General features: G+C 40.5%; 1 long non-coding RNA gene across 1 annotated transcript; it reads right to left on the reverse strand.

Annotated features, from left to right (window-relative positions):
• Positions 1–896: 896 nt before the first annotated feature.
• LOC144981659 (uncharacterized) lies at positions 897–3326 on the reverse strand. Its single transcript, XR_013647231.1, has 2 exons — positions 2591–3326; positions 897–2343 (listed from the first exon to the last, which is right to left on the reverse strand). It is a non-coding gene; the product is annotated as an uncharacterized LOC144981659 (long non-coding RNA).
• Between the last annotated feature and the right edge of the window lie 9148 nt (positions 3327–12474).

Raw genomic sequence — 12474 nt, forward strand, 5'->3', positions numbered from 1 at the left:
GCTCAGAGAATTACTAGATACGTCTCTTAAACATTGATGCCTCTGAGTAGACACGCATTTTTCTGAGAACTCCTTGAAAAAGGATTTTAAAATTTGCTGTCACGTCTTCAAAATGTGGCACAGCGTGTTTCCGGATAATGTGTGTCTATTACAAGGTTTGTGGAATTGTTTAGATCATTTTTGTTATAAACATGCAGGTAAATTTGACAGAAATGATGGGTTATGGCAGCATCACAATGTCAGGACCCACATATCTTAACAGTTTTGATACCTTTTTTTTTTGCATTTAAATGCAAGGGTGGGAAAAATATAATAAATATTGGCTCACTAAAATAAAACCTCTAGTTCCTTCGGATGATTGTTTTTGCTAAATAAGCAGCAAGTGACTTAATTAATGTTCAAAAAACTTGCAGATCATCTCAAATCTGCTGTGTACATGGGCGGCAAAGCAATAGGAAAAGATCTGCTCAAGTCATGGAGGACCAACGCCTGCCAAGGCTCATATGGCCACCTCAAGGGATGTCATGACAATGAAACGCACCATTGATGTGCATGTGGGAATCATGAAGAAGTTTTCTTAAGGCTAAAGAAAGTTGCATTTGGGTGATGCTGTCTTACAGTCAGCTTATGACGCACTGTGGTCATTAGAAAAGTGGAAGTTAGGACTGGGAGATAAATCAATTTTATCAAGAAATTAAAATCTGTTGTTTTAGATTTTTTTGGGGGAAAATCAGGATCTTCTTTTCTCAGCACTCTGCTTTCTTTGGTTTCTGTTGTTCAGCGTCAGCTGAGCATGCACAACAGTCTTCGACCTTGATATTACATTGGGGGCCACCTGCATGCCCCGTGCAGGTTTGATCATTTTTCAACACAGACACAGTCCGTATCCACCCACATTTTTCTCATTTTAGAACATAAAATCCTCATTTTAATGTTATCAATTCATGTTAATGAATGTCACAAAAATAATGCAAAAAATAGTTGAATTCAAATATTCAAAATTATTTACAAATGCACATACAACACAAGTTTACCAGCGACTGAAATGCGGAGAAGCAGACAGGAGCACAGTCACTGCCAGCTCGGAGTTGCGTGTGCAGACTGAGGCCCTGCCAAGCCTCGTCATCCTGCAGAGAGAGTCCAGCAGCAGTTGCCTGCTCAAATCTACAGTGATGAGTGTCACAGTCATGTTGCTTCCCGCAGACTGCCCCATCGCTGCTGTGTAGGCGTCCTCACTAACCTGTAGCTGTCATGCAGTGAACATGGCATGACTGGCAGTGTTTCTATCTGCTTGTAGTGCCAGCTCAGTTTGTTGTACAAGCTGAGCCAAACACACTGGTGACTGCAACTTTGGCTCAGTTTTCTCTCACTGGATGGGAGACTTTAAGATTTCCTGACTAAGATCTGCTTGATCTTGATAAAAAGAAAAGTAAGAAGTGGCATTTCTTTGATTTGCCCCTGGATGCAGTCTGTTTAATGAGACAAGTTTGAATGTAGTACATCTGCGTTAGGTTTAAAGCCATTAGCTTATTGTTTTGGGTAATTTCTGCATATTTTACATTAGAGAAACTTTTTCGTTTTCAAAAAAAGAAAACTTAAAGAAAAAAGCTTAAAATGGAAGAGTTAAAAGGCCACAAACATGTTTTAAAATGTCACACTTTAAATTTTCTGCACAGACAAAACTGCAGGTTTAATTTATCTTGACTTGTATGGTGGCCCTGAAGTCCAAATCAGACCAACTAATCCCTCAATGGATAACATATTAAGGATCACAACGACAATTAAACAAGCATAACAACATTTTCAGAAAAAAAAAAAAATTCAAAAACTAAAATTAAAAAATTAAAAAAGAATAAAAAAACTTTTCAGAAATAAAAACTAATTCCCAAAAAACTAAATGAAATATTAAAAGTGAAACAAAATAAGAAAGCGGAAAAGGTAGCTATAGTTGGACATCACTGATTGGATGAAGATGTACCAGTTTTGAAGACGATGGAAAGCAGAAGGATGTTTTGTCTCAAGTGTGGTAAAGATCTAACCAAACTTTTGCAGTGGCTGCGGCCAGAAGTTTAAAGAAGACATTGACAAATACATTCCTGTTGAAAAAGTGAACGAACATCATTGTCCAATCAGTATCTCATAATTGATATTTTTTCAGTTTCTTATTTAGTTTCATTTTTAAACAAACAGTATAACAAAACTTTGTCAGAATGGAAAGTAAGAACTCCGACTCTGTGGGCCAATTACAGGACAACCCGCACACGTGAAGGTCTGTTGTGGATTAATTAGCCCAGTTGCCAAACCAACACAAATCTGCCATTAGTGAGGTTGAGGCTGCTGGTACTGAAAAGAAAAGAAACCAGGGGTGAGAATTTATGAACTGAAAGGTAAACATGAGAGCTAAGGTAAAAGTGAGTAACCAAGAATAAAAATGACAACTTCATTCCTCTTTAAAAAATACTGAATGCTGCTAAAATGAACTCTTCTTCAGCAACACACACAGTATGGTGAAAGACTCCCGTCATATTAAAGTGATTTCAGTGCCTCAGGACATTTGTTGTTTATTTCCTATTTTATTTCCTCCGCTTACCTGGCTGATCTCTTTGCCCTCTTCTTTTCCAATACAGACTTGCAGGGATGTCTGACTCCGGGCCTCGGGGGCTCTTCTCTGGCTTTTTTCCAGCCTGCACTTGCAGCTCAGTATTGATGGAATTGACCAAATGCAGATGATCGGGGGGTAAAAGACACGAATACCTGGGAAAGAAGAGGGGGGTCTTGTGTATTTGGACACCCAAATATTGCAAAAAAAAAAAAAAGTGATTCTACTTTGTTTGTTGTAAACAAGCAGAAGAGGGAGAGATGAAAAAGATTAAACAAATGTCATAGTCCACACCAGGAATTCAAATTTTGTAAATGCAACCAACCAGCGCTAAAAACATTTTATAAACCAAAGTGGATCAATATTACTAAAACCAAGAGCTGTAAACAGGAAGACCTAAAACGCTTTGTGGTTTGAAGTTAAGCCGCTGTTTGATTAGAGAGGAAAAAAAGCATTAATTGAGAGTTGTTCTCTTTCCTGTTCATTTTGTTGAATTTCAAATCCACGAGACCTAAAGATTTATTAAATCTCCAGTGATCCACATAATTATTTCCTCCACTGGCAGAAGCGTTCTGCACTTTTTCCATGTGTTTATGCAAAACCTAGAAATATACTGACCATTTGGAAAACCTGTCAGTCTGAAGCTTTACACTGGTCCGTCTGTGGTGCATCTTTGTTGCATTGACACAAAAAAATAGATCGCTCATTAATCAATCAATTAATCAGTAATCAAATATTGCCTCTGTCATGTTTGCGTTCCACGGTGTCCCTCTGCACCGTAACGCAAGCTTTACGCAGGGGTTCTATTTTCAGTTTTCAGACACTTTAATTTCTTGGCAAAAAGCAGGAGAAGCGTGGACAGAACCAAAATAGGTCAAAATAAAACTTTATTTCATATTTAAGGTGACATGCAATAACGCCTGTTAACACCACAGATAACCAGCGTCCATTTCCCCCATGGACGGTGACAGTTTACTTTTGGAAGTACAAAAACATCACATCATTTATGACCCAAAACATGCATTTTACAAGAAGAGGGCTTGAGGACTGATTGGTTTGGTTTTAGATAAGCAAAGAAAGGAGGAAAAACCTTGTGGCTACAGTGTCCTTATGCCAAACTATAGCTGTTAGTACAGTGCGAGACCTGGCTCCTTACTAACTGCCCATGAATGTCGCACACATGGGCAGTGCACATGATATGGAAGAGCCTGATGGATGTCCACACAAACTACGCTCTTTATAATGTCTTCATTGTAATGTCTTCAGCTTGAACATAAGGAGCATGCACTTATGTAAACAGCAATAACGGGCTGTTGGTGAAAATGTTTTTAACCCTTGTGCTATCCTAGGCACTTTAACATTGGAAGTTGGGTCATCTAGACCCACTAGACAGTGCGCTGAACTTTTTTCTTCAATGATTTGTGATCTTCACTAATCACAATATTCACTTCCCAATCCTCTCCACCTTTATCCACCTTTGTCATGGTAGGAATAACACGTCAGTGTAAGGGTGGGGTCATAGGATAGCACAAGGGTTAAACATCTGTATGACACGACCTGTACCTGCAGCATGGCTGTAGAAAAAATGTACATTATCTCTCTACGGATTAATTGGATGATCTACAACCTTGATATTTTGTGTGGCCGTACAGGTTTGACCATTTTTTGTCTACAGACGGATTGTATCCACCCATCAGGGCAGCGGTGACAAAGGCTATAGTCAACCATCCAGTTTGGTCAATGAACCTGTTTTTCTGCACAGAAATCTGACTAAGAAATCCTGAGTAATTTTTGCAGACAAACATAAAGTCACAACAAATTAATAGAACACCGAAATGCTTAAACATATGAAGGACAAATAAAATGAAAAAATGATGTTCCCTTGAACCCGATCATGCTTGTGTATGATGTTTGGTGTGACTGTCAGTTTCTGTACACTGAGGCTACACTAAAGAATTTTGCATTTTTTTTTGTCACAGTTCTGCTCAGCTTTTCAAATAAGTTACAGTCTGGCTGTTGACTGGGTTATTGTCAGATCCTAATTGCTTTCTATGTCACCTTTTCTGTTGTAATTCTATTCTATGTGCTTGAGATGTTTGTCACTTTGCAAGGTCTAATTTTAGCACAGCTTTAGCTGCCGGACAGAATGATCCTTTATTCCATGTAGCCTGCAGTCATTTCAGTACACAGTGGTTTTCATTGTTGACTGTGAAAGTAGTCCGAGCCCAAATCTCTATCTGTATGTGCAGTAGTTGTAATGTAGGCTTTTTCATTTTTTTTAACCCCCTAAATCATATGGACTGTGCAAAGAGCTCGTCAGTCCTGCTCATGTAATAAGTGTGCGCTCCATGAATACGGTCTGTTAGAAATGAGGAAATTAGACAATCTGAATATAGTTTGTGTGGACATCCTACTCGGACTTGCTTATCGTGTCCACACTCCATGCATGCAGCAATTCTGCACAGACTAGAGAGTTCAGTAAGGGCACCGTATGACAGCATCACCCATATATATTAAGGGTGCGTAACTTCCATTAGCTTTAAGAATACTTCCTGATACATTTACCACACGCACGACAATGGTACATTTTGTTTTCATGACGTGCCTTGATGTTTGCCGCATGAGCCTAAAGGGAACTACAAGACACTCCGCTTTCCCCTAAACATCTCTCTATAACCCTCCACGGGCCGGACCACCCAAAAACCTGCATGTGGATAAGGCTTTTTGTTTTTTGTGCCAACTTACTTTATTTTTCTATTGCTTCCTAAATTCATCTCTCAGTTGTTTTATAGGGTTGATTCAAAATCAAAATGAATCTGATTTATTATTCTACAAGGAGACTTTTTGATAAAAACCTTGATGTGATTTTGCTGGGATGTACCATCTGGGAAGATTATGCGACAAATGAATTCTTTCCATTCATGAATAATCTGCTTTATTATGAAATGCTGAAAGTCCAATTATTTGTAAATGGATTTCTGCCTAATCTCAGATCAATGTACAGTAACAGCTGCTTTTCTAAGACAACTGCAGAGATCTTTCCAGCATTATATCAACACATGTTTTCGTAAAGAAACACAAGAGCTCTGCTTTCATAGAGGTGCATCAACTTACAGATGGTCGGTTTCTACATATTATTAGTAAGAACTTTACATACAAACAAGAAAACCAAATATTTTTAGACAAAGTGCTCTCCTCTGCATCGGTTTTGGCTAAAAACTTTCAGATTTCACTGTCTCTGAGACAGAACAGAAAAACATGGACCTCTGCCCTTCTTTTGCACTTTACATAAATGTTTCATTCAGTGGAACAGTTTGGGTCTGAGAGTGTCATTTTTATGGAAATACTCTTAATGTGCTGGAGAAGACCGACAAGTACAACTGTCCGTTTTCTCGCTACCTCTGCAGATTCGTCACATACAGCCTCTGTTCATAATTTAAAGGAAGTATCTAATATTCATACCTAAATGAAAGCTGTTCTATAATGTAGTGTGAAGGAGGGGTGGGGAGAGGAGCATGGGACAAGGACGAACAACCAGAGGTTGAAGCTCACACAGAAACGGCAGTGTCTGTGGGTGCAGCAGGATGGTCTTAGTTTTACTGACTTTTCACAGTGACGACAAAAAACGTGTTTAGAAATGCATATGTAAAATATGTGGAGAAGTTTACAAAAAACAAAAATAAAGTGGTCTAATCTGCATTCTTGTTTGTTTTTCTGGAGGAAGAGTCATCATGAAACCATTACAATGGTGAAAAGTTGTGATAAACTGGTGAAGCATGATGTTTTGTGTTAGAAAACCGCTTTAAAAAAAAAAAGATGACAGACTGACAGCACAACTCCCATTCAGCTCTGCTGCATTCCAGCTCAGTGTTTGTGATGTAGGGCAGTGCTGTCTCACTACATCGTGTTTCAGTTAAGGGTCATATTCTCACCCCTCTTTCCTACACGCCTCGGTGACTTCATCAGCTCTCTTCCACCTCCTCATCATCTGCCCATGTGTCACTTTTTTCTCTGTGTCTGTCTTGCTGAAACCCGCCTTTTCATCTCAAGGACTTTCCTCTCAGCCTGTTTGTATCGGCTTCACTTTGTCAGATTCTTTCAGTCTTTTTCCTTTAATTACTTCCTGTCAAGCCTTGACTTTTTATGTCAGAGATAACTTCCCTCTAATTGAATCCATCTGTTGTTTTGTCAGTTTTCGTAGCTTACCATCCCATATACTGTCTGCGCTAATTATCTGTGAAGAGCCTCCGCCCTGGATTAGATCATGCTTTGACCCGATTGTTGTTTTCCTACACAACACCTATGTATATGCAATGTTTAGTAGGATATTATATTGGTTTTAAATACTTTTTGATCAGCAACAAATGATGTACTCTACCAGCCCTTAATGTGTCTGCCACCACACTTTATATGTGGGATGAGTTAATTTTAGTCATGTGTGACTGTCAGATGGACTGATTAGCCTTTAGACAGTGTGAAAAAGATGTGGCGTGCTGGACAGGACACCTGCCAATCATGCCAAGCCTCCCACATCCAGTCTAATACCTTTGAGTTTCATTGCCCATGCTGGCCAAGTTTGATTGCTTCAAATTCAAAAGGAAGAAATCAGAGGGAATTTTGCTCTATAAGCCATAGTTATCTGTATGCATTAATCAAATATAAATGAACCACGGTAATAAAATACAAACATTGAGGGATCTTATATCACCTGCATCAGGTGCTCTGAAGCTTCCCCGTAATGTCATTGACATAAAACATTATTATTGTGATATTGTTTTCAAATGAACAAGAAGATCTGTCAAATGATCTTTTTTGAAAGCATTTTCTGGATTATAGTTGAATGATGGTCGTAGAAAAACAGCCCAGGTCTGTGGCGGCAACCTCTGCTGTACAGCTTTATGTTTTAACCCTCAACAGTGACTTCACCTGCTGTGACATCTAAACCACATACCCTCTTTGACCCATTATAACTCTTCGACCATGTATGCGATCAACGTTATTCGGGTGATTCTAACGTGAAGAAAAAGTGCCTTTGCACAATTTTTTTTCCCTGACTAGTGTAAAGTATTGCATAATGCATAATATTTATTATAAAATAAAATAAATAAATAAAAATAGGATGGCATTTTAGCTCAGGCGGTAGAGCAGGTCGTCCAACAACCAAAGGGTTGGCGGATGGATCCCTGCTCTCCCCAGCCAGCTGTCGCCCCCCCGAGCACGGCTAGTCTGCAGCTCACCGCTCCCCCCAGGGGATGGGCCAAAATGCGGAGGAAAAGTTCCCCATTGTGGGATGAATAAAGTATCAATTAATTATTATTATTGATATTTTTATTATTAATGGTGCTAGGCTGCTTTCCTCCGATTCAGAATCCACTGGAATTATGTTGACTGCATCAACAGTTGAAGAGTTAGTAGTGAAAATTATGTAAACACTGGAGCTAAAGCTCCAATGTTGAAATGGCGTATACTTATATAGCGCCTTTCTGCCTACAAGGACAAAGCGCTTTACAGTCACAGACCCATTCACCCAGTCACACACACATTCACTCACACATTCACACACTGGTGGCCGCTCCGCTGCCAAACACAGGCGCCCGCCTACCACCAGGTTCAAGGTGGGGTTCAGTGTAATGCCCAAGGACACTTCGACTCATGGGCGTGCAAGGCGGGAATCGAACCTGAAATATTACAATCATGGGTCGACCGCCCTACCGCTGCCCCACGTCCGTTAATCTGGATTTTATCTATATAAGTTTAGAAATATTTTCTATATTTAAAATGTTGCTATCTATTTATCATTTTTAAAAATGTAATTCAAGGTAAATTGTTTTTTGTGACTACATCATTCAGTCTGTTCAACCTGTTCATTAAAGTTTAATTTATACATTTATTTTATTATTAATTTCTGATTTTATTTTTATGTATCTTACTCTTTTTAAATGTTATTGTAAATAATATGTCTCTTATTTTAATGATATGTCGTGTTATGTTTCATGATATTGGGTGGAAGGGTTGGGAGGGCATTCTATGTGTTGAATATTGTTATTCTTAATTGTCCGTTAAGCACTTTACATAACCGTTGAATGAAAAGTCGTTTGATTTTATTTCAGCAATAAAATCAGTCTAATGAAAGGCCCAAGATTTTGGGTGCGTATGCTGGTTAACGCCGAGCGCTCCGTGTTTGTCATACAAAGGTTAAGGCCACAGCTGCCACAACAGCTCCCTCACACTAACAAAACTGGATTATATGAACAAAGGCTTCTCCTTCTAATGACATTAAGACTGGAATGTGACAACACAAACCATCTGACAGAGGGAATTGTGGGAATCAACGAAAGGAGAATACTTCTTTGGGCTGAGCGTAGCAAAGGGACATTTCTCTGCATCTTTTATGCCTTTATTTCCTGCTTTGCCAGAGGAATAAAAAAAGTCTGTGTCCTGATAAGAGAAAAAGGGAAGAGTACGAGGGAGGGAAATAATAGAGAAGGGAAATACATGTAAAGCATGGCTGGATGAAGATGATGTGCGATTAGAGCAGGAGGAAAATGCATGAGAGCCTGCGTGGGTGGTGAGGCTACAAACCAAGAAGCACAGAACCGGGTCAAGATGGGGATAACCTCCCTGATGGCACTGGAGCACGGTCATCAAAAAGTGTGTACGTTTAGGAACAGATGTAAACTTGGCCTGAGGGCGGCCTCATCTGTAAGACAAAGCACGCTGACATTTGGTGTGTTTCTGTCCACAAAGAAGAGATAAGAAGCTGCTGACAGACGCAAAAACAAGCGCGTCTAAATAATGGGTTCAAGCAAACAACGTGCCCGTCTGTCTCTGACCTTTTTTCTGATTGATCTGCCTTTGCCTTCAGTCTCCTCTGTTTACTTCATTTAACCTTACTTTTAATTCTGGTCAGCCATTTTTGTCTGCGTCATATTCCATCTCAGCCACGCAGTTTTTTTTGGTCGTTGAATTTTTTTAGACTTCTTTAAAAAGTCTCTGATTGATGCTGGTGAGACAAAGGCTGCTCTTGTGCATGTAGAGACCGGCCTGTAATGATGCCCGAACAGGAATGTTGCCACAGCAACAACTGAAACAGGAAAGATACAGAAAAAGAGAAGGGGGAAGAAAGAGTAGCAACACTGCTGCCGTTTGGAAATGTGAGCTCTCATGAGATAACGCCTGTTACTGTTGTTTGGACTTTGAGGCTCACGGATGTGTCAGACAGACGACGCCGTCATTACGGTTCTCTGATCTGTAAATGAACTCCACATTAGGATGCATGCGTGCAATTATGAATATGCAATGAGAACTTTTCAAGTATCTCTAATCAATATCGTGTTGAATAGACATTGCTGTCCCTCAAAGGCAATTAATTTTGAACACATCTGCTGCACATCACTGTTTCCCAAACAAACGACAACACGAGACATCGTGAAGAAAGGGCGTAACACTTTATTTAACAATGAATTAAATTAAACAGAACAAGCAGAAAGCGACGAAAATGTGGCAGAGTCACAACTAAAACTGACAGCCAATGAGTGCAAGAGCTGAATGACCCCCCCATTTTAAATTACACTATCAGCTAAAGGAATTAATTAATGTTAAAATGTTATATTTACTGGAGTGCAGAGGTGCAGACAGTGAGCCTCATCAGCTAATGCCTGTCTGCGCTCACAGCTGCTGCAGGGCAGCAGCTCTTTTACTTCCCATGACCTTCATGACTGCTGGATTTTTACTGTGGTGTTGGGCCAACATGCCATGCTAACACTCCACATCTGACTGTGCTTTGATTAGAGCCTGCAAAGATTACCAAAACATCTGCAAAAAACTTATCAAAGACCCACTTTGTTAATCTTTATATCTATTGTTAAAGTGTTCCCAGTGGTCTTTTAATTATAATTACCCGTAATTTCCGGGCTATAGAGCACACTTGATTATAAGCCGCACCCATTACATTTTTAAAGGATAAACCATTTAGTACATACATAAGCCGCACCTGTCTATAAGCCGCATGTGCCCACAATGAAACGTGTTGTAGATTGAGGATGTGTGTGTGCTGAAACCGCGGGCGTTTGTAGGAAAGAGGAGGGAGCGGAAGGAGGGGAGAGCGCAAGAGGGAGTGAGAGGGAGTGAGAGCAAGAGCAGCGAAAGTGTGTGGGGGGTGTGTGTTTATGTTTGTTGTACAGAGTGAAAGAGAACTGTAATAAAACGATGAATGATTCTTTATAAACCCACTCTGGAGGCTCTGAGGGACCGAACATGGAAGTGAACAACCGAAGGAAGATCCTTCGGCGGAGAGGAAAGAAAGAAAAATAAATTCAGGAAAGGTTCAACACATGATATTTACAAAGAAAGACGGTACACAGAAAGAGTTTTCAAAGTATTAATGCTATACCTAAGCTTTTCTTTCCAAACAGTGCCTAGATCAGAGCTCACAGTGGTGTCCAGCAGTAACTTATAGGTGCGCACATGTGCCTCTGCACAGAGCGTGCACCGGAAGTTTTCTTCCATAACAGTGACACACCGTAACACAGCGCTAACAGGGCTGGTTTAAAAAACATGAACATAAAAGTCACTGAGAGCTTTCTTCATCTTCCTCCTGTTCACTGAAACCATGCAAGTCTTCTTCCTCAGTGTGGGATTGGAATAACGTCAGACATTCTTGGCCGCACACTCTCTCAGTCTCTCCTTCGTTGTCGTTGTCAGTGTCACTCTGAGGCAAATTCACTCCTAAGCTCACGCTGTCCTCTCCGTCAGCAGACCGGCTTTTCCAAACCCGTTGGTGATGGTGGATATTTTCACACTGCTTTTAACGATTGCTTTTAACTTGAATGCTGCGTCATATTGTAGTGGTGTCACGTGTGCACATTTGGTCTCATGGCAGCAAGGGATTGTGGGATGTGGCCAAAATAGGGCTGAGCATGGGTGTTTCTTTTTGTTGCACCATGAGTGAGGGGCCTTAGAGCAAAAGCCACCTGCATGCTGTTTGGCTGCTTGTGAGTCAAAACAAATTGGCTTGATGCCAGAAATGAAATTCTACATTCAATTCCTCTCATTGCCTCTTCCTCTCTGAGACGGTTTGGTCCCCCCCCCCCCCATTACAAAGCGGAAATTTACATTAAACTTGTGTCTTCCTCAACACATAAACCGTATTCCCTCTGTCTCATGCTTACCTTTTCTGCTCGAGCCCCCCTAGCGGCCGTTAGAAAAAATGCATATATTAGCCGCATCATTGAATAAGCTGCAGGGTTGAAAGCGTGTGACAAAAGTAGCGGCTTATAATCCGTAAAATCCTTCTTATTCAAATGAATGGGAAGGTATGTCCAAACTTTTGGTCTGTACTGTATGATGTAGCTCGTCTTAGGGAGGTTTTGCAGCAGTTGGTTCAAGTTTTTCTTGTCTGATGGTTTCTTTTGATTATCAGATTTTTTTCCTTCCTGTCTTCATGCTTCAGCTGAATGAGCCGTTTCAAATTGAATGGTTGTTTATGGAGAGAAATCATACTCAGTCGGATTTGTGCGTGCGTAATTCTTGATTTGAGCGTAAATTAAGATTTGTGTATGCATATTCTTGCTTTGTGCGTGTGTAAATTAGGATTTGTAAATGGCGTATACTTGTATAGCGCCTTTCTTCCTACAAGGACAAAGCGCTTTACAGTCACAGACCCATTCACCCAGTCACACACACATTCACTCACACATTCACACACTGATAGCGGCTCCGCTGCCAAACACAGGCGCCTGCCTACCACCAGAGGCAAGGTGGGGTTCAGTGTCTTGCCCAAGGACACTTCGACTCATGGGTGTGCAAGGCGGGAATCGAACCTACAATCTTATGATCATGGGTCGACTGCCCTACCGCTGCACCACAGCCGCCCC

Source organism: Oryzias latipes, chromosome 13 (assembly GCF_053564925.1).
Source record: "Oryzias latipes strain Hd-rR chromosome 13, Olatipes_Hd-rR_3.1".
Classification (NCBI taxonomy): domain Eukaryota; kingdom Metazoa; phylum Chordata; class Actinopteri; order Beloniformes; family Adrianichthyidae; genus Oryzias; species Oryzias latipes.